Raw genomic sequence first — 23,266 nt, 5'->3', positions numbered from 1 at the left:
TTGGCATTTCTATGATTGGATCTGTGTATGGAGTATAATGCCTGCCCAATAATTAAAAGAAGATTTAATGAGGGGTGCATTTGCAAATGATTTCATTTAGTTCTGTGATAGTTCATCTCTTCTTCCCTCTTTTCTGGTTTCTTAGATAAGTCTTTGTTCTAGAGGCTTTTGAATTGGAAGTAAATTGAAAAGGTATGTGCGCATTAATTTGGTTGAATGAAGCATTCAAGTTTAATTGACAGTTACAAGAACTATCCATTTGCTGTGATCTGTTATGGGCATTTTCCTTTGTGTGGACACATTTTAGACCATTTGCAAGAGGCGAAAATCCCTGACACCACAGTCGTAATTTCATTTAAATGGGATTCTTTTAAAGAGAATGCCGTCCATTTCTTTCCCTTTAACTTGGGCATCTAAATGTGACTTGATTATTGTCATGTTTTCCTATAGATCTTGATAGAATGACCTCAGGCTTCTGCTGTGTTAGATGTCTGCTCTGACAGGAATCAGTACTCTGTGAGTAATACCAACTTAGCTTTTGTGGGTTTCCACAATATGAAATGAACTCTTTGGGCTATAATAGTTACCACTGTGTATTATTTTAGTTGATTTGGTGGTTACTTACGTGTGTAGATAGTTTTCTCCAAATTGATGTTTTGGTAAAATGACTGATTCCATTGTTTTAGAAAGATTTGCCTCCTCCGGCTGGCAAATCAGTTTCCCCATTTTTGACAGTTAAGCAGTAATTAGCAGTGTTCTGTCATGATTGCAGAAGCAGTTGGAAGTGTAGTTGTTAAAGTTGTCTCAGATCCTCCTGTACTTTCTCTGTCCTTTCTTGGACACTAGGAACCCACAGCCTGCAATTAACCCCTGTAGTCACAGACACCTACTTTGTCTCATCCTTCTGTTATACTTTGAGTACTGGGAAGTAGGTTTAATTAGTAGAGGTAGGTCTCCTTGTATTTTCGTAATAATTGCTTCTGTTATGACTGTAGTTATGACTTATATAATTTTCATTTCATTCAAGAAATTTAAAATTTTCTATATACTGCAAAAATGTGAATTGATCAATTTAATTTTATAATGGAATGGATGCTAATGTGTGAACAGTCATTTGTTAGTTGACACTAAACAAGAAGTCAGGTTATTTATTACCAATCAGTAAAATTCAGACATTCAGTGGTTTCGGTGGATTGGACTCTAGGGCTTTCATGTAGAAATTCTATACAAAAGTTACATGAATGAAAGTCACGTAGTTTAATTTTAAGGATGACTGTGTAAAGCAGTACTTTGGGCAGTGGTTTTGTTATTTTTAAAGTTTTTAGTGGTATGTATAGACTTTAAAGTGCTTTAGGTTTGTAGATCACGTTGAGGCCTCATTTCCTTATTCTTTGGAGGAAATGGCAGTTGACCTGATGGTACCAGCAGTGTTGGGGGAAGGTTTGAGGATAGCTGGGAAGAACCAGCTGAAACTGGACTGTAATGAAATGTGGCTGTCATGACAGATTAGATAGGTTAGATAGATTCTGTAGGTTCAAACATTGCTGAAGACCTGCTTTCTATCTAGGTTTCTCCTTCCCCCCTTTAAAGGGGAGGGACATCCCATTATTCCTTATATTGTCGGTGGCTTTTTTTTTCTTTTTTTTTTGCGATTTTGACTAGAAGTCTTTTGCATTTCATAATGAGTTTATATAGGCCTTTGAACTTTAACAGCGTATGAAAGCAAAGTGTCATGGTTCCTCTCATACTTCTAGCAATGCCATCTACAAAATGTTTACCATTACCTTTGGGGTTGTTCTTGAAGAAAATAATTACCTAATAACTAAGGAACAATGGAAGTAACTCTTATTTTAGAGTTAGGAGTGGGGGGTTTGAATTGTCTCTCTTTCTCATTAACTCGTGTGACTTAGGATAAAACATTTAACATCTCTGAACCTGGGGTGCTAACTGAGAAACAAGAATGCTAAAATACATGACCTCTATGGTCATTTCCAAATTTATTATTCTATCTTAGGGAAGGGCCCATATCAGATAAGTCCTTTGTGTTTCTCTGAAACCTGTACCTCTGAACCTGAATACTCAGTACAATAACTTCAGCCCTGTAGAAGTTGACTGATCAAGAAACATGAGAGATACCTCCACCATTCTTTCTTCCCCTTTCTCTACTCCTTTGCTCAGAAGTACAAGGGGAAGAACATTGCATTTATTTTCAAATTTTTTCTTTTTGATGCATTGATCATTTTTGCTGATTGTCTTTTTACTTTTCCCCCTAAAAATAATCTTTGTTGTCTGGTCTGGGCTCGTTGTCTGGTAGTGGAAATGATACAGACAGAAATATAAATGATGTAAAAAAATAAACAAAAATGTATTTTAAAAAAAGAAAAAAAATTTGAAGGATCAAATAAAATTGTTTTCAGAGTTAGATGGATTATTGGCACCTTGTCTTAATAGTGGTTTGAACTTGGCTGATAATTCTCAAATCTCTGAGAATCATACTAATAATTCCTCTCTACCAGAAACAGAAATCTATTCAACTTTTGGTAACCTAGGATGGAGTGTCCATTTTGTGGGCCAATAGGTATCATGTCTTCATATTTTGCCTGTGGTAAACTATTTTTAGGCAGATTTTTTTAGTCCTTAGATGTGAAAAGTTTAGAGACTGGTGCCATAATTTACCTTTACTTGCCTTCATCTGGCTAAGGCCTAAGCATTATTGCTTCTAAACTTACTCTACAGCAGGTCACCTTATGGAAAATTGAACACTCAGGCTGTTTTATTTGGAAGTATTTTATTAGTGACAAAAGTTACCTGCTGTGTGAGGTCATATCACAATATGTACATTTTATATAATTTTTCTTTTTAGTTTTGGCTCATTTGTAATGCATGGCATACATTGGAATAGAGTATTTTAAAGCCTTAGAACAAGACTTGGAAAAAGCTTTCAGTCTTTTTCCCTTTAGGCCTTCTAGATGTCTTTTCAGATTTAGAACTGGAGAGACAGAGAATACTTTTGACATGACTTTGTTGCAGCGTTTCATGTCAGAAGTATTTTGGCAGACCTCATTCTTGCTAGTCTCCTCTTCCCCCCTTTCTATTTCTTTTTAAATGGCACTCTGTTCAGCAGGGTCCAAAATATGACTCATTTACAAAGCAAATCATCTTTTCTAAAAAAGACAGATGGAGAAAGCAAATGTGTGTTTTTAAAATTAATTTAATGTCCAAATTGAGTAGTTGCATTAGTAGTAGATAAATTGTTCATTTTATTATTTAACATTGCTAGGCACTCATGTTCTATTTGCATAGCACTTTGCAGGCATTAGTTATTCTTCACAATATCCTTCTAAAGAAGTAGGTCATTATAATCCCTACATTTTGGAATGAGGAAATTGTAGCAGTGAGAGGCCAAGTGACAGAAGCATTGAAGAAGTGAGACAAAATTGGGAGTCTGGGTCTCTAGTTTATTATTTTACCCACATGATCTTAAAAAAATTGGTTAAAATGAAAATTTCAGCTCAAAGAATGATAGGATTTTTGGAGCATAGAACTCTAATGAGAAAAGGAACTTTATTCAACCCCTCCTTTGTAGTTGAGGAATCCAAGACTTAAGAGAGGTTTAATTGATTTGCTCGAGGTCACTCAGGTAGCAAGTCTCAAGGGCAAGATTTGAACTTGGGTTCTCTGACTCCAAAGGCAGTAGGCTTTACACTGTGAAATGCTGCGTCCTATGTCCTCAACCATGCCCCATGCCTGGAATAAATATAAATGTAGGTGACTAGGAATGTGGAGACAAGTAGGGTGCTCATTGGATAGAGTGCTGGGCCTGGAGTCAGGAAGACCCGAGTTCAAATCCAAACTTAAATGCTAGCTTTGTGACCCTGAGCAAGTCAGTTAACCTCTGTTTACCTTAATCCACTGGCAAGGGAAATGGCAAACCATTCCAGTATGTTTGCCAAGAGAATCCTATGGACAGTATTAACATGCCATGGTTCATGGGGTAATGAAGAGTCAGAAACTACTGAATGATAGCAAGAATTGGGAATAGTATATTTTTGGGATCTGTTGTGTACTTTATATAGTGCCCCTGTACTCATGGCTGTACCCCAGAAATCATACACTTCTTTGTTTTTATACATGATGAAACGGAGTTGTAGAAAAATAAAGTGACTGGGAAGTCATTCCCATTGAATGAAGGATTGAGCCAGGACTAAAACCCAGGTCTCTAGGCTCCTGTTCTCTTCACTACACATACTATACTTGCTGTTCTTAACATAAGGAGCAAATATTGAGCCTCTGAAGTTAGTAATGAGGAATAACTGGCTTTTGAATGTTGAAGAGTTGTTCTCAGAATTATGGGTATAAAAAAAGGAAAAGAAAAAACCCACGAAACCTCCCAGAACTCCAAATTATTTCTCTTTAGCATACAGGATGTAAAGGCCATCCTTGTCAGTCTTTATTAGATCACTTCACTTGGCATGCCCTGTTTTAATATGATGAAATGGAAAGGCTACCCTGAGGAGCTCAGTAAATTGAGGTGGCAGAATGAATGAGAGTGAATAGTATTTCTTGAAGGTGTGGGTCCTGTTCAGAATGGGGTGGGGGGGACGGTGACAGTTTGCAAAACTTTTCTATGACTTTTTCCTAATTTAGTTTTCAAAGGAAAGAATTGAGGGAACCAATTTTCTTTTTACAGCTAACACATTAAATTGACAATGTTCTCAATTAACATTTCCTATTTTATTCAAATTGGTGTCCTGTGTAGGTAGCCTTGTACTTAATTTTTTTTTTTTTTGGAAGATGTTAAAGGCTGGCTTCATGTTTTATGTGTCCAAATATTAAGGATGACCAAATTCACAGACCTGTCAATTAATGCTGCCTATGCTTCCTTTCCGTTGACATTTTCTCTAAGGGCAGTCTCTGTTTTAAAGTATCAGCCTTAGTGTCCAGAGTCTCTAATTTTTTTTTCTAGTTTTCATCACAGATCTGATCTTGGTGCCTTGGCTTTTGTGGGAGAAACTATGAAGAATTCTTCTCTTTTGAAAATGTAGGGGTGGCTAGGTGGCGCAGCGAGTAAAGCACTGGCCCCGGAGTCAGGAGGACCCGAGTTCTGTTCTGGCCTCAGACACTTAACACCCACACAAAAAAACTAGCCATGTAACCTTGGGCAAGTTACTTACCCCCAATTGCCCTCCAAAAGGCAAAAAAAAAAAAAAAAAAAAAAGAAAATTTAGTGAAATCTTTGGATGAAAGGCACTATTTTAGCTGCAGATGGAAATTGAGGAGTTTAATATCCTTCATTAAAAAGATTTTCAAACTCATGTAGATGGACTTAAGTTGGCACTCTAAAAACATTCATTTTTCCCTGATACAGTCTCTCAGAATCTGAGGGAAATCAATGGAAAGCAGCAAAGACCATCATTGTATAGCGGAAAAGTCACTGAATTTGGTGTCTGGAGAGACTTGGGTTTGAATCCGGTCACCTAGACTTAACTAGTTGTGACACCAAGTTAATTGAGCCCTCTGAGACTCAATCACTATATCTGAAAAATGGAAGTCATAGTACTGTTCTGTATATCTCACAGGGTTGTTTGAATGATGAAATGAGGGATAATACGTAAGTATTTTGCAAACATTAAAAGAACAATATAAATGTTTGCCACTGTTGCTGTTACAGTTGCTACTCTAATAATGATAATTAATAATTAATAAAAATGATGAAAGTGTCAAAATGCTATATCTTTGTGACCTGTGTGTGAACCTGTATAGTAAGTAAAAGGATAGGCAAATGTTGAGGGTTTGATTTTTTTACTACTTCACATATTTCTGGTTCCCTGCCCAGTTTTTCTTCACATTAATTGTAGTCTTAGAAGAATTCAAGGGGCAAGACGTCCAGAGTCAGTATGGATATACATCAGTATTTGAAATAGATGGATTCTTTACTGTTGTCTGTGAAATTAATTCCCTTATGTCAGATCTTGTGTATTTCCTGGGTTTGATTAGAAAATTAGAGATTTATCCTTATAGATAATAGAATCATAGATTCAGAACTAGAAAGATCTCAGAGGTCTTTAATCCATTCTCTTCATTTTCCGATGAGGAAACTGAGGCTCATAGGGGTGAAGGGAGCAGATTAGCATTTTAGGCCCGAGAAATACATGACCTCCAGTACTTGAATGAAAGCCTAGTTGTGAGTAGAGCAAGCCATTTAAAACTTTAATTTAACATAAATTTAGAGTGGCTAATTTTCTGATAACGTATTAGTAAGTTATAAGGTAAAAATAGGAAAATTCTAGAAACTGGTAGCATACAGAATTGATAAACTAAGTGAAACACTTTAAATGTCTTCTTAAAACATTTTATCCTTGTTCTCCTACAACAGCATGACAGCAGTATCTCCCATTTGTATGTTTGCCTAGCGAGTGAACTGAAGAAGGTTCAATTTCCATGATCTTTACAATTAATATGCTTCAATTAGCTCTGGAAAATTTTAGTGCTCCAATAGGTCTATTATCTCATCAACATGAGGACTTTTTTCAGGTCAGGTTGCATCTGCTGTCTTTTTCTCTTGTTCCACACTTGACCATTTCCTCTTCTACATACATTATAGGGAGAGGTGGGGGTATCTCTCAAGCCTGCTGGGGGGAGGCTCCCTTTGCAGTGTTAGATGGGTATGATTAGAGCTCAAAGCTCCATCTGCTAATTCTTCGTTCCCCTTTTTTCTGGGTACGTGCCTTTGATATCCTTCACATTACTTTTGATGTTCAGTTCTTCACTGGTGACACGTTGCCTTCTCTTTGCCGTGTTTCTTCTCTTGATTGTTCTTTGGGTGATCTATGACTTTAGGTCTTTGGAGAATGAAATATTCCCTTATTTACATATATTCCATATAGCCTCACTGGAAGCTCCTTGGTGTTAAAAAGTGAGGAACTTTTTGTCATTATAACAATATTTAATCCTCATCTCATCACTTCATCCCCATCTTCATGGTTACACAGTTGACTGAAAAGTACAGGAGATACATGATCCCTTTGAGGTTATTGTTTGTGCATTGTGAAAAAGCATTTGATTCAGTAGAGTAAAATACCACCTTCGAAGGGCTGTTCCAAGGAGGTATCTATCTCCTGTGTATGTGTTAAAATCATACAAGTTTACTTAAAAAGGTTCAACCATGGAGATGTTATTTGAGCTGTTGTGCTTAGGGAGGCATTAAATAAATGTATACATATCGCCAAAGATGTTTGCCAGTGTCATGAAAGGCATCCAATATAGAATTGAAATAAAAAAAGATTGCCGCTAGATAGCTCCTGATACATAGTAGATGCTTAATAAATTGATAATGAGGGTCTACAACTGCTCCTGTTTGTAGATAGCATTGTGTTGATTACAGCAAGGCCGTGACTATTTCAGAATCTCCTAAATGGGATTCCATAATCATTCAAAGATTTTGGCTGTAACCATCTACTCAGGAAAAATCTGCATTCACATATTCACAGATCACATATTTTGGTATTGCAAGACGTTTCTTAGACCTTATAATGATAAAAATGTGTTAGCATATTTATTGCTTTTCAGAGTTAAATACAGGTAGCTTTCAGAACAGGCATTTAATTAGGAAAATTATTTTAATAAATCCATCCCTGAGTTGCAGTAATAACTATCACCATGTATCCAAATGGAAATCCTTTCCAGAGCTATCAAATAGCCATCATTACCTCTCTACACATCCTTTGTTTGAGTTATTGATTTTAACTGAGATCTTTGTTTCTTTAGGTAAATGTGTGATACTCAGCTATCTTTACAAGGTATTTTGCTGTTTATTCTGTTATTTTTTATATCTGGGAATCTTAATTTTTCATTTTTGTAATTACTTTAGAAAATGGGCTATTCATTCTTTTTGATATAAAAGTAGGTTTAAACTCATCTTCCTTTCATTATTTCCATTCTTTATGCTGTTGGTATCTCTGTTACACCTTATGTCCTGTCCAAAGGAGAGAAAAACAGGAAAGACTAGGTGAATCTCAACTTATCTCCCAGTTTATATAGGCAACTAGATGTCACAGAGGATAGAGCATCAGGAAGACCTGAATTCAAGTCCAACCTCAAATGCCAGCTATGTGATCCTAGGCCAGTCACTTAACTCTCTCAGCTAAAGTTTCCTTATCTATAAAATGGGGATAAAAACAAACCTTACTTCCCAAGATGAGGGATTCACTTTACTGTGAGGATGAAATGAAATCATATTTGTCAAGTGCTTTGCAAACCTTAAAGCATTATAAAAATGTAAGCTACTGTTTTTATTAGCTGCCTTTAATAAGGGTGCAGAATCATGGCCCACCAATTGTAGGATTTGGATCCTTTGATTGGTTTTGTATAGAGGCAGAATACAGGGGCGGCTAGGTGGCTCAGTGAATAGAACACCAGCCCTGGAGTCAGGAGGACCTGAGCTCAAATCCTGTCTCAGACACTTAACACTTACTAGCCATGAGACTTTGGGCAAGTCACTTGACCCCAATTGCCCTGCCCTCCAAAAAGCAGGAAAAAAAAAAGGCAGAGTACAGAATTTCGGAGTTGGAAGGAGCCTGGGAGGATTGTCTAGTTGTCCAGCCTCTTTACTTGAGAGTCAGCTCTGTGATATCCCCACTCAGATGCTCATCTAGCTTTTGCTTGTAGTCCTCCAGCAAGAGGACATGTACTGTGTCCCAAGGCAGTGCGTTCTACTTTTGACTGGCTCTAATCGTTAGCAAGATTTTCCTCACCTCACAATCAATTTACCTATTTAACAGCTTCCTCCAGTTGTCTCTTCTCTCCTCTGGTTATTTTTGAGTATTGTCGTTCAACTGGTTCCAAATGTACTTGACTGTACAGTTTTCTAGCCCATATCTATATCTTGCTTGCAAGGGTAGTAGGAGGCATTCCATTGAACCTTTTGATGAAATCCAAGCATGCTGTATGTATTACATTCCACTTACGGATCTCAAACTATGAAATATTCATATTATGTCGACATTTCTCATATTAAATCTTGTTGTTTCTACCTTTACAGTGGCTCTGGTATAACCAACATAACTGTCCCCATTATATAGGCCCGCATACTCTTAAGTACTTGCATGATTTAACACTATTGGCCTTCTTCCTGCCCCCCCCCATTCCATGCCTTCTCACTGACTATCTCCCCTGCCTGGACTGCTTTCCCTTCTTAGTTTTGCCACCTGATTCAAGGGCCTCCTTCAAGACTCAGTTCAAAGCTTGTTCCCTTCCCTCTCAGATTACCTTCCATTCATATTCTCACTCTCTCCCTCTCCTCTCCCTGTCTTTGTCTCCTCCTGCCCCCAATATACACAGGTAAGTATACATATAAAATCATTTTTTGTACAGAATTGTTGCCGTTTGTAGTCTTTGCTTCATCTCCTCTGATCTTTTATGTGTTAGAAAACCATCGAATAGTTAAATTTTTTACCTGACAACAATTTCACATTTTTTCATTTTAATTTGAAACCAAATGTATTTATTTATTCTGCTCTACTCTCTCTATATTAAATAACATCTATTTAACTATTAGCTTTATGAGGGCAGAGGACTTTATCTAAAAGCTGTTTGTTTTTCAGTGCCTAGGATAGTGGTCTGAGCAAAGTAGTAGACTCTCTTAGTATGTTGTGCAAATGAATTAAGGTCTTTGCTTGGATTGCTTCTAACAATGCTAAATTGGTTACACCAAAATAATAATAAGGGGAAAAGCAACTTACATTTTTAACCTCTTTGAAGCCTTGACACTGTCCATCATCCTTTTCTTCTGGATTCCTCCAAAGGATTTCATCACATAGCTCTCTCCTCATTCTCATCTTACTTTCTAACCTCTTCTCCTTAGTCTTCTTTGTTGAATCACTGTTGAGGTTATGAGCATGAACTATGAGTGTCCCCTTAGGTTGTTTTTTGGACCCTCTTCTTTTCTTCCTCCGTACTGCATCACTTGATTTCATATTCTCCCATGGATTCAATTATTTTTGCTATCAAGATGCTTCTCAGATTCTTCTAGCTGTAACCTCTTTCTTGACTTCCAGTCTCCAATCACCAGTCCCAGTTGGACTTCTCAAACCAGATGCTTCATAGACATCAACTTATTCAAAAAAGAATTCATCTTTCCCTTCAAACCATATCTCTCCTCTTTTGAAGTTTGACCTTCCTGTTGAAGGCATCCACATTCTCCCAGTCACCCAGGCTTAGAAAAAATCACTTCCCACCTCCATCCAATCTGACAATTCCCATCATACCTTCACAATGTCTCTTGGATATGTCCCCATCTCTCCACACACAGTTACCATCCTATGCACTAAGCTCCTCACAACTAAACTATTATAGTAGCCTTCTCTTTGGTCTGCCTGCCTAAAGTCCAGTTCTCCCCCCCCCCCCCCCAATGGGCATCCTCCAGTCAGCTGTCAAAATGATCTTCCTTAAACTCAGGCCTGACCATCTTACTACTATGATCAATAAATTCCGGTGGCTCCTTATTACCACTAGGATCAAACATAAAACCTTCTGTTTGACTTTAAAAGTCTTTTCCAGCCTGGCCCCTTCCTTTCTACTCTTCTTAAATTTTCAGCGCTATCATGTTTTCTGTGATCTAGAAACACCAGCCTTCTTGCTGTTCCTTGGACATAACAGGCGTCTGTCCCCTAATCCCTTGGCTTTTCACCGGCAGTCCTTGCTTCCCTGACTTGCTCAGATCAGATGTTACATTCTGCAGAAAGGTTTCTTGGTACCCCTGCCTTCTCTCCCCTTCACTCCTACCCCCACTCTCCATGTCTGAGATGACTTTTTTTTTTTGCCATTTCCTTCTTTAACTCATTTTACAGATGAGGAAACAGAGGTAAACAGGATTAAGTGACATGGCTAGTAAGTATCTGAGGGTATATTTGAATTCAGCTCCTCCTAACTCCAGGGCCAGTGGGCTATCCACTGTATCACCTAGCAACCCCTTCAGATTGCTTTCTAGTTATACTATAAATAGCTTGTTTGTGTGTTGTCTTCTCTGCTGAATGTGAGCTCCTTGACAGCAGGGACTCCAAAGTTTTGATTTTTTTTTCTTTAACCTTTGTTTCTCCAATGCTTAAAGCACAGTATCTTGGCAAAGAAACGTTTGTTATTGCCTGACTACACTTTTATAGAACTTTAAGATTTGCACAATGCAAGTATTATTATCATTGATCGTCTCAATTTTACAGATAGGGAAAATGAGGTTTTGAGTGTATTGAGTATCTCGGCTGAGGTCACATAGATAGCGGTTGACATTTGTGAGGACTTTAATTCGAATCCTCTTAACTCCCAAGACTGGGGGGTTTTCTAGTCTATCACCAACATGGTTTTAACTGAGTACTTCCTATGACTTTAGCCCTGACTTGGATATAAAAGGAATTTAATAATGGTTCAGTCCTTCAGGTCGAGTTGTGCTGATAAGTTGCAGACTAACAAAACAGTTTACTAATAGAACATGATTTAAAGCCATAGTAAATAGTGTAGACAATGAGTCCTGTAGGGGCTCAAAGAAAGGAGGAAAGAGAATGAGCTGGAGCATTCAGGAAAGTTTCTCCCAGCAGGTGACCCCTGAGGGGACCTGTCCCCCTATAGACACACTTTATTTTCTAACTTTAGCCTTTTGGAGAAAAATAGGTCTTACCTCTTTTTTCCTCTCAGGAAGCTCAGGCGTTTTTATTGTCTGCATTTTTTTCAATGAGATAATATTAGCTATAATTTGTTGACCTTCCATACCACACTGGCCTCTTTGTTTTGGATGCTGTTTTTCGCTAAGAGGAAGTGTCCATAACAACAACAACAACAACACAAAAAATCCACGAATGTGATTCTTTTTGACTTTTTATCCCGCTGTTCTTTATATTGGAAGCAGGGTGCATCTGTAAATCTGCTTTTTAGCTACCATTTTCCCCCCCTTCTTTCATCTTGGTACTAGCAGATTGACATTGTGGGGGTCAAGATGGACATAGATGGAAGAGAAGGCAGGATAAGACCAAGGAATGGCAAGTAGGCCAAATTTGGCCGAAACCTTATATTTGTAAAATGACAGTGTATGAGATCAGGCTGGAAAAGCAGGTTAGAGACAGGTTGTGGGGAGCTTGGAATACCAGGCCTAGGACATCTTTGATTTGACAGACAACAGGGCATCACTGATGCTTTTAGAGCAGACGGGTGTATTGAGCACTGGGATTGTGGTACATTAGAAAGACTGCTTAGGCAGCAGTATAGTTTGGGGAGGAGATTTAGAAAGCTATTCAAGTAGTCCAGGCTCTAGGTAAAGGGGATGGTAGAATTAGACTGGAGAAAAAGAGGACAAACAGTCTGAGAAATGTCAGTTATATTAAATGGGATGTATGAGGTGAGAGAGAAGAAATAATAAAAAGTGATGAAATGTTTTGAGTGTGAGTAGCTGGTAGGAGGACTCAATAATAGAAATGGAAAAATTAGGAGGAGGAGAGTGTATGCAAAAGAGAGGATGAGTTGTTTACATATATCAAATTTGAGATCTTCATGGGTCAACCTGATGGGATATATTCAGGGATATGTTGGAGCCAACTTGAACTGATTTTTGGATTGTTAACTCTTCAGTGTGAGCATATACACATTAGAAATCATGAAGGGCTATAAAAATTGTTGATGGACTTAAAGTGACAGAGGAAATATTAACAATGTGGATTAAATTTTAAAAAGGTATCTTTTTAGAGCTGGGTACTAAATACTTTAGGGCAGTTAGGTGGCATAGTAGATAGAGTGCTGGGTTTGGAGTCAGAAAGACCTGATTTCAAGTTTGGCCTCAGACACTTAACTGACTCCATGACTCTGAGTAAGTTACTTAACCCTGTTTGCCTCAGTTTTCTTCGTAAAATGAGCTGGAGAAGGAACTGGCAAACTACACTAGTATGTTTGTTAAGAAAACCCCAAATGGGGTCCTGAAGAGTAGGACATAAGTGAAATGACTGTGAACAACAACTAGATCTTTACCAACACACTGCTATCATCAGACAATTGGAAATGTGCAGTTGGACTTCTGATGAGGGATTTGGTGTAGCTTTTCCAGTTTGGGAGATATGACAATTGAAGCCATGGAAATGAAACAGTTTAGGGTGATTATGAATAGGTTTTACTTTTGTTATCTTTGACAAATTGAGATTTCCCTTTTTCCTACTTATGTTTGCATCAAAGTCTTAGTTTTCTAGGCTTTTTTTTTCTGTTATGCTTTGAATTAAAATTTTTCCCCCTTAAATTGGGAATATTTGTCCATTGATAATATACTAGTGGTGTATAATTCAATAATAACATGTGGGGGGAGAAAAGAACCTGTTCTGCTTAAGCCATGATTCTTTTTCTCCTTTTCTTTATGGCTTTGGTGTAGACTTTTGAGTTTCCTGGACTCCAGTGAGATCAATGTAAAAGTTACCACACTTGGTATGGGTATGAAAGAGGTATGATTGTGCTTTCCTTTTGGAGGGACAAGCTTAATTTCTTTGGTCACTTTATTCTAGGATTTTACTGTGGCGTTAGGACAAAGTAAGAAGCTGAAAAGGACAAGGGTCTCCCCAAGGGAGCATCCACTAGTGACTTTTTATTTAAAAAAATCAGACTTTTCCACCTCCTGAATTGTTCTGTGTAAATATGAGTATGAATAAGATCATGGGATTATAAATCTAGACCTTGAAGGGACTTTAGAGACCATCTACTTTAACACAATTATTTTGCATTCAAGGAAACTGAGAGCCAGGGAGGGTAAGCAATTTGCCCAAGGTTTTACTAATATATATGATAAGTATCTGAGGTGGACTTTAAATGCAGGTCCTTGGATTCCAGTTAGTGCTCTCTCTACTGTACTATGTAAATAAGTTCCACTTAATTCACTGATATGTTTCACAGATTTTTTATTGTGTTTTCCTTTGAATTTTTCTTGTAGTTTTTTTGAAAAGTTATGAAAGTATGACTTACTACTTTAAAATGGAAAGAGCGCTAGAGATTTGAAGTGAAAGGCTGTAGGTTTAAATCATGGCTGTGATAGTTTCTGTCTTTGTGACCTTGAACAAAGATCACAAACATAGTGGCCTCAGTTTCCTTATCTGTAATAATAAGACTACATTGTTTCTCAGGTTCCTTCTCACTCTCTGTGATCTGTACTTTCTGTAAATGATGTAAAGAGCTTAGAAATACTAATGTATAAAAAAGCATTTATTTCTAGAGACAGCTAGGTGGCACAGTAACTAAATGAAGCCTTGGACCTGGAATCAGAAAGATAGCTCAAAACCAGACTCTGACACTTCAGTCAATCAATCAGTAAGCATTGATTAAGGGCCTTCTAAGTGCCAGGTGCTGTGCTAAAACACTGGGAATGCAAAAAGAAGCAAAAGATAGTCCCTCCTCTCCAAGGAGCTCATATTCTAATGCAAAATATATATAGAAATGAACTATATATACGATAAATAGGAAATAATTAACAGAGGGAAGGCCCTAGATTAAGAAGGGTTGGGAAAGGATTCCTGTTAAAAAAAAAAAAAAACACGGACTTTTAGTTGGGATTTAAAGTACTCCAGGGAAGAGGAGATAAGGGGGGAGAGAGGGTTCCAGGCATGAGATACATTCCAAGAAAATTGCCTAAGAAGAGAGATGGAGTGTTTTGTTCATAGGACAGCCAGGAGGTCAGTGTCCCAGAATGTGAGAGAGTATGTGTCTTTGAGTAGTAAGGTGTGAGAAGACTGGAAAGGTAGCAGGAGGCTAAGTCATGAAGAGCTTCGAATGCCAAACACGGGATTTTGTTTTTATTTGTATTTAGGATTTATGAGGAGTCTAGGTTATGAAGGACTTTGATTACCAAACATAATTTGTATTTAATAGCAGTGTGACCTTGAGCAAGTCACTTTGCCTGGTTTCCCTCAGTTCTCTAGTTGTAAGGTGGGGATAGTAGCACTTATATGGTGAGGATCAAATGAGCTAATGTGTGTAAATTGCTTAACACAGTCTGGCAAATAGTAGGTGTTTAATAAATGCCTATTCTCTTCCCTTTCCCCCCTGTGTATTTATGTGTATCAAACATTGTGCCAAGTGCTAGGCATATGAATCCAGAAGTGATGTAGTTCATTCTCTCAAGGAGTTCACTTTACAATTAGGAGGGACCCCATAAATAAAAAAAATTCTACAGCAGGGTAGATGGAGAAGGTCCAGTGGTCTATAAGGTGCATCAGCAGGGTAGATGGCAATGCCCTATCGCTAGAGAGTGCTGAAGTAGGGTGGATGTTAGAATCTGGGGGCCTGGGGGTGCAAGGGCAGGAAATATTGTAGTATGTAACATCTTCCTCCTTTCTAGAAAGACTGTGGCTTATGACTTCCTGTTAAGTAAAGCAATATCACTGGCCATGCCTAAAGACGTATATAGCACTTTGTATACTTCATGTCATTTAATAATAAGAATAGCTGGACTTTATTAATAATATGAACATATCATATAATATATTAATTGCGATTTAAGATTTACAAAGCACTTTACAAATATTGTCTCAGTCTGATGTAGGTGTTATTGTTATCACCATTTTTAAAAACAGCAGAGGAAGCTGAGTGTCTTGTCCAGAATTGAATTTCAATCTCCCTGACTCTAGGCCCAGAGTAGAGGACAGGCTCCATGTTGTGCCACTAACTACCTCTCTGATCATCTGATTCTCATAGCAACCCTGTGAGGTATGGCCTAGGTATTATTGGTTCCATTGGTGTGAATGAGGAAAGTGGAACTTAATGACTTGCTTATAGTCCATAGAAGGTGATTCGTGTTTAAGGCAGGATTCAAATCTGGGACTTCCTTACTTCCAAGACCAGCCCTCTATCCCCACTGCACCTGTTGGCTTTCTAGAAAGTTTCACCTCTAAGCTTCAGGGTTCTGTGGCTATTACAAGGGCTCCAAGGTGATATTAGAACATTTCTGTATTACCAAGAACATAACTGCCAGTGTTCTTTCCTAGAGGTGTGAATGTGCTTTGAAGCTTTGTGTTCTAAGACTATACACACACACACACACATAATAATATACTATTTTATAGATGTTTTTGTCCTTTATGAGTTTTCTGTTACAACTATAGTTTGCCCGTTTGGGTACACTGAAGTAAAACTATTCTAATTACTACCTCACATTATTATTAAGCTTTTATTTAGTCCTACAGAACACATTCCTCAGAGCAACCCTAATGAAGTAGGATGATTGTTTCCATTTTTACGGACGAGGACCAGACCCGCAAAAAGATAAAGTTACTTGCCTGAGAGTTTTGAACCCAGGCCCCTGGATTCTAAGTCTGTTCTTTTCATTATATCCTGCTCTATTGGAGGAATGGGGATAGAGACCGGCCTTCTTAATTCAGAGAACCCCTGAATGAGGAAACTCTACTTCTGCAGAGTGGCACCTTCTCTGCTATTTCTGATTTTAGTGACTTGTCTTGAGCATTGAGAGGTTAAGTGATTTGCCCAGGGTCACACAGCCAGTATAAGTCAGAGGTTTGGTTTCACTTTTATCTGGGTCCTTCTGGTTTCAAGGACAGCTGTCTATCAATATATACCCCTATGGTACCTCTGTAAACCATAGTGGAATATTTTACAAAAAATAATAAGCAGTGGTCTGATTTTACTTTTAAGTTCAAAAAAGAAATTGTTAAGGCAGAATATCATATTCCTAAGTCATAGGAAAGAGATTGCCTGGGGTTTCCTCAGAGATGTAATTTAATTTTACTTGAGCTTTTGAGGGTCCCTCGGGGCACCATTCAACATGGATTATCTATTTTGGGGTCTTCTTCTGGAAAGCAGAGATAGATGGGAGGTGCTGAGCACCAGCCCTAAAGAATAAAATGAGAAAACATTTGTTGTGAGGTGATCTCCAGGAATAACCAAGAAATGAATTAAAAAGTATGGAGCTGAGTGAGGAGACTGTTTACATTTCATTGTGATTGCCTTGGTATTGGGTCTTCCCACCACTCCTAAGTAATGTGACCTGGCTTTTGAGCTGGAAGGGACCCTAGCATTTATCTAAAACCAATTCCTTTTTTTAAAGTTAAGAAACTGAGGCCCAAAGACATTAATTGACTTATTCAGGGTCATGCATTTTTCCCCCCAGGGTTATGCATTTTAAACAACATTTCCCTGTTACTATAGGGAAGAATTCTGCTAAGAAATAGGGACTGAAGTGTGTTTGTATGGTAGGGCAGAAGTCACAAAATGATGCCCCATTCTTTATTGAACTAAAGATGAAATAATGGCAGGTATAAGAAAAGGCTGTGGCAGTAGGTGGGGAGTGTGCCATGCAAGCCCGGGAGCCTTCAGTAAGGTAGATAATGGGTTATATGCAACTGACTCAGAACTGTGAAGTATTTTCTTATGGTTTAATCTTAGTAGGAAGTCCTGTGGCTTCCTGCAGATGGGTTGCTAATGTTGATCATTCTTTTATTCTTTTTTTATTTTGAGGGTATAAAAAAGTGTTCAGACAAATGCAAAGCATTCACATTTTGATCTTTAAAAAATAAAGATAATGATTAATTTTTGATAGGTGGGAGGGGAGGATGGTTGATAGAAAATTTCAGCCAAAGGGAAGGGGATGGAAAAATGCAGTACTGAAAATCTAAAAATAATTCTTGTGAAGACCACTAAAGAAACAGCCTTTGGTGTGGTTAGTGGTTTTTAACAGGTTGCAGTAGTGAGAAATGATTTATGAAATGCAGTTGAATCTTTTTGAAAGTTGGTGATTATAAGCTGTTTGCTCTGAGAATGTTTTCTTTTATAGCTGTTTCCTTTATTAGATGCAGGTTTGCTACTGTGAATCCTAAATGAGTGCGAAAAATACGAGCCTACCTGTTGGAGCAGGTTGTATTATAGAAATTCAATTTGCGTTTCTCAAGTGCATGGGCACTGTGATGGTCAAGATAATTTAAAAAAAAAATAGGCAGCACCAAGGCATGTCCTCCTGGGACTTAGAGCTTAGTGGGGGTCCAGGCAAGAGAAGCTAGGTGGTTTACTGTAAAGTGTTCTTAGTGCGCCTTACTACCCTGTGATTTAGGCCGAGTACCTCCTCTCCTAAGATCTATAGCTCAAGCATCCCCTCCTGCAAACTTGAAGCCTTTCTTTTAGGTCACTACAAAGGTTACAGTGGTTTTTTCCTGTCCCCTGCTGTCTTGTATTTAAGGCCTTTATTTGTTTTGGTTCTATTCTGTGTGTGTGTGTGTGTGTTCTGTAAATTCTTATGCACATCATCTCCTCCTCTAGAATGTAAGGTCCTCGAAAGCATTTTATCATCTTTTTATTCACAGTACCTGGAACATAGTAGAGACTCAACAGATGCTTCTTGAATTGAATAATTTCTACATGGATGAACTCATTTTGGGAGTACTAAGTTTTTTTTTTTTCCTTTTGGAGGTGGGAGGGCAGGGCATTTGGGGTTAAGTGACTTGCCCAAGGTCACACGAATAGTAAGAGTGTCAAGTGTCTGAAGCTGGATTTGAACTCAGGTTTTCCCAACTTCAGGGCCGGTGCTCTATTCACTGCTCGCCCTAGCCGCCCCTCAGTTTTGTTTTTTGTTTTTTTTTTAATGGTAGAAGTGCATGAACAAACAAGATTGATGAACACCAGCCTAGAGAATAAAGTACAAACTCCATGTAGCATTTGGGGCCCTTCATAATACAGGGCTTACCTTTCCAGCATAGAACCTGACCCATCATTATGCCTTTTTCTCACACTAAAACTCCCTGCAATTGTGTGGCTCTTCCTCATGGTTGAAATCCCCACCCCACTGTGCCTTTCCTTTCTAGACAGGTCATTCCATGAACCTTCCCTTATTTGTCCTCTGACAATAAGGATCTCACCTTACTCATGTGCCTAATAGTACTTTGTTTATGCCTCTGTTATGTCTTAGTCCATTTTGTATTATGGTTTTATTTTTCATAATTTTGGAAGCTTGTTCTGTTTGTAATGAAATGTTCTGTTTTCACTTTTGGCTAATTTTGATTGTGCTTGTAGAGGCATTGCAGAAGCACATGGGATTTGGAGTCAGGAGATAGTTGTTTAAATTCTGGATTCTTTCATAGATTTACAGCTGGAAACCTCATCTGACCATAGATTTAGACCAGAGGCCATCTAGTCAAAACTCCTCTTTTTACAAATTAGAAGACTGAAGTCCAGACAGGTCGTGTCTTTCTCAAGATCACACAGGTAATAACAGAACCAAAATTTGATTGCCAGTAGACTTTCCCTCCTATTTTCCTACTTCTCTGGCTTTATGGCTTTGGGCTCAACATTTCACCTTTTAAAGTCTAGTGTTAGATCACAGAGGGCTGACGACCTTCCAGTTGCCCAGCCCTATTTTCAAATCCTGCTACTGGTAAAGCTACCGTGTGATCTTGGATAAATTGTTTAAGCTATTAGTTTCCTAGGCATCTCTTTAAAATGATAAAAAATTACAGAGAGATTGCTGATTACATTGGCGGTCAGTGTTTCCCTATTCAAGAATTCCCCACATCAATAAGATCACAGGTCTAGACAGAAAATAAAATAGAGATCATTAGGCAGATGATGTTGAAGTCCACTGGATTACCAGATAACGTCCAATGGGAAAACATCCTATTCTTCACTTCAGCTTGCTACCTACTGAGAAAATGTGTGAGGATACATACTGGACAAAAGTGTTTAGGGCACAAAAAAGTATCAAGTGAATTTCATATATTTATCTAGCATCTATGCTGATCTTTTTAAACTGGTCATGTAATTTAATTCTCTATTTCACTCCTTACAAAAGTAAGGAACAATTTTCATTCTTTATAGGCTTGACTCTAATAATAATGATAAAAGGTAGCATTTGTATCACATTTTAATTGGTTTGCCAAGGGCTTGCTTTCCAGATATCATCTGTCTCATTTTATCTTCAAAGCAACCTATTGAGGTAGGTGCTGTTATCATACCCATTTTACAGATGAAGAAGTTAAGTGACTTGCTTAGGTCTAGTAAGTGTCCAAGCCTGACTCCAGGCCCAGCCTTCTCTTCATTGAGACACCTAGCTTCAACATCATAAAGGTTGAGTGATCCAGAAGAAAGACACTTGGCTAATTGGATTACATTCCCGAATTAATGTTTTTGACAAACTTGTTTCCTATTTAGTGTGCCAGTAATAGAATATCAACTCTTTCAAGTTACTGTGGTTCTTCTCCCTGCCAACCCCTCCTTCCAAAATTGAGGTGCCAAAGAATACGAGAGTTAACACAGCCCTTATGTGTTCTGCATTTGCTGCTGTAATGTTACCAAAAGTGAGTTCCTTAGTTAAAGAAGTCACCTACACAAAACTGTGCTAATTCAAGCTAATCAGATTTTCTCTCTTTTTTTTTTCCCTTCCTCATACTTGGATGACTTACTTCCACTTTTTAAAAATTTAATATCACAGAGGTTTTACTACAGCTCTGTTGGTGATTACTAGACTACTATATTTTGGCTAACACATGAAATAAATGCTTTGGGAATTTCCTGTGTTGTACATTTCAGTGAGTAACATGTTTATAGAACATCCTAAACACTTCTGTGGAAGGAACAGCTTTTTGTGAAGAAAGAAAAGTGTGTCTTCTATGCCTGACGTTTCATATTAGTAGAGGAAATGAAAAATGCATTTATTTTTAGTGTATTAAAGTTCAGTTTTCTCCCTTCCTCCTTTCCTGTTCTTTTTCTTGTTTAAGGTCAGGGCTTGATTGGTTTTTGTTTTTCATCTGTGATAAAGTGCTAATTACTTACCCTATCTCACTGATGGATTTGGACCTGCTGAGGACCTCAGGGGGCATTTAGTCCATCCTCCTTATCTGTAAGGACATTGATGTCTAGAGAGGCCAATAGGCATCAGAGATGGCATTTGAACCCAGGTCGTCTGATTTCAGGAACTTTTTTACATTTTCAAAGCAGATAATGCTGATCTAGATATGTGAACTTCAAAAACATTCTAACATGCACAGGTACAACCTTGAGGCTGCAGTGTCAGTAGTATGAATTAGTAGATGAGTAAATATTTGTAGTATCATAGTTTCATGAATGTAGAGCTGGTAAGGAACTTTGAGATTGAGTCTGACTCCCTCCTTTTACTGATAACTTGGTCGCCCAAATAATAAGTAGCCTTGCAGTCACTTGAACTCAGGCCTTCTGAGTCAATGAGTCAGTAAGCATTTATTTACCATCTAGTATTGTCCCTTCCACATCTTGACTTGGCTTTTCCTTATTAGGTAGGCATAAGAAACGGGGAATTTTGGAGACGCTGCAGATGACACAGAAAAAGTTTAGAAACTCAGATATGCATAAAATATATGTGTAATATTATATAATGTCAGCATATTTATATATATATATATATTTTTTTTTTTTTTTTTTTGCTTCTTAGAGGGCAATTGGGGTTAAGCGACGTGCCCAAGGTCACATGGCTAGTAACTGTTAAGTGTCTTGAGTCTGGATTTGAACTCAGGTCCTCAACTCCAGGGTTGGTGCTCTATATATACTGCACCACCTAGTCACCCTGATATTTTATCTTTTAATACTGTAAGCACTCTCTGAAAGAAAAAGATAAGAATCATACTTCTTGGGGTGTCTTAGAGCACTGGCCCTGGAGTCAGGAAGACCTGAGTTCAAATCCGGCCTCAGACACTTATCACAAAAACTAGCCATGTGACCTTGGGCAAGTCATTTAACCCCAATTGCCCTGTCTTCCACCCTCCAAAAAGAAAAAAAATCAGACTTTTTCTTTGGTATGAAGGGAGGACCAAAAAGTTTTGCATGGATTTTCCAGATCGTGGGGGTGTTGTTCCCCTAATCTCTGAGATATGAAAGGGCTAACTGCATACAAGTTCCAGACTTAGTGCTAAGTATGAGAGAGAAAAAGAAAGGCAAAAGACAGCTCTTGTCTCCTATAGGCGTACCTAAGAGGGGAGATAACATACAAACAACTTTGTACCAATAAGCTACACATGGGATGAGTAGGAAATCATTAGCAAGGGGAAGGAACGAGAATTAAGAGGAATTGGAAAAGGCTTCCTGCAGAAGGTGGGATTTTAGCTGGGATGGGAAGGAAGCCAGGAAAATCAGGACTGGGAGATGGAGATGGGGGAGGGGGGGGTATTACGAACATAAGGGACAGCCAGTTTGGAGCTGGGACAAGCCATGTCTTATTGGAGGAAAAGTCACTAGGCTAGTGTCACTGGAACAACAGATTGACTTGGGGACTTGTAAGATATAAGAAAACTGGAAAGGTAGGGGAGAAGGTTGTTATAATGGGCTTTAAGTTCCAAACAGAGGATTTTATATATTTAATCTTAAAGGTGATACAGGCACCACTGGAGATTATGGTGTTGGAGAGTGACATGGTCAGAGTTGCTCTATAGGGAAATCACTTTGGTGTCTGGAGAATGGAGGATGGGCTAAAGGAGGCAGAGACTTGAGGCAGACCCACCAGCAGACTTTTTCAGTGAAGTGATGAAAGCCTCTGCATAGGCAGAGTGGCAGTGGCCTCTCTGAGGGGACAGAAAGAGGCATACTAGAGAGATGATAAAAAAGAAAAATTGTCACGTCTTGGAAAAGATTGGATATAGAGGGGAAGAGTTGAGAAATATTGAGGAGTAGGGGATGGCACCTACTTTGGGGCCCTGGGTTGTATTCGACATAATAGGGAAGTTTTTAAGTGGGGAGGGTTTTGGGGGAAAAAGATAAAAGTTCAGTTTTGGACATTTGAGATATTTAATAGGCAAGTGGAGATATGAGACTGGAAGTTAGGGCTGGATAAGTAGATTTGAGAATCATCAGCATGGAGATGATAAATGACCACAGATAATTTGTCCTGTCCTACCTTTCTGATCTTCTTAGACTTTCTATATTCTTTGATCTAGCCATGTAGGCCCACTTGCTGTTTCTTGCATAGTCTATCACTCATAGCCTTGTCTTTGTATTGGCTGCACCCTGACCTTAGTCTCAGCTCCCCTCTGACCCTCCTCTACCCCCCCCAAATGCATTACCTTTGCCTCTTGTAATCCTTGGCTTTCGTCAAGATTCATCTGGGTTCTACTTCCTCTGGAGGCATTTACCAGATTTTAATCCCCTTCCCTCTCACCTTTCCCCTCTAGGGTACTTTTCATCTACTACATATGTATCTTTTTTTTTTTTTTTTTTTTTTTTTTTTTTTGGGGGGCAATTGGGCCTAAGCGACGTGCCCAAGGTCACATGGCTAGTAACTGTTAAGTGTCTT

The 23,266-nt window shown here is 38.4% G+C and overlaps 1 protein-coding gene across 1 annotated transcript in view; it reads left to right on the top strand.

The window, feature by feature from the left end:
* LOC138147321 (AT-rich interactive domain-containing protein 1B-like) overlaps nucleotides 1–23,266 on the top strand; it is a 231,385-nt gene that overhangs the window by 116,686 nt on the left and 91,433 nt on the right. The gene's annotated exons all lie outside the window — the stretch shown is intronic.

The sequence above is a fragment of the Petaurus breviceps genome, unplaced genomic scaffold, assembly GCF_028583685.1.
Source record: "Petaurus breviceps papuanus isolate PSGF00001 unplaced genomic scaffold, PetGlider_PUasm1.0 90784, whole genome shotgun sequence".
In the NCBI taxonomy this organism is placed as follows: Eukaryota; Metazoa; Chordata; class Mammalia; order Diprotodontia; family Petauridae; genus Petaurus; species Petaurus breviceps.
Note: the sequence above shows the minus strand (reverse complement) of the source record. Positions and strands in the feature narration are given on the sequence as shown.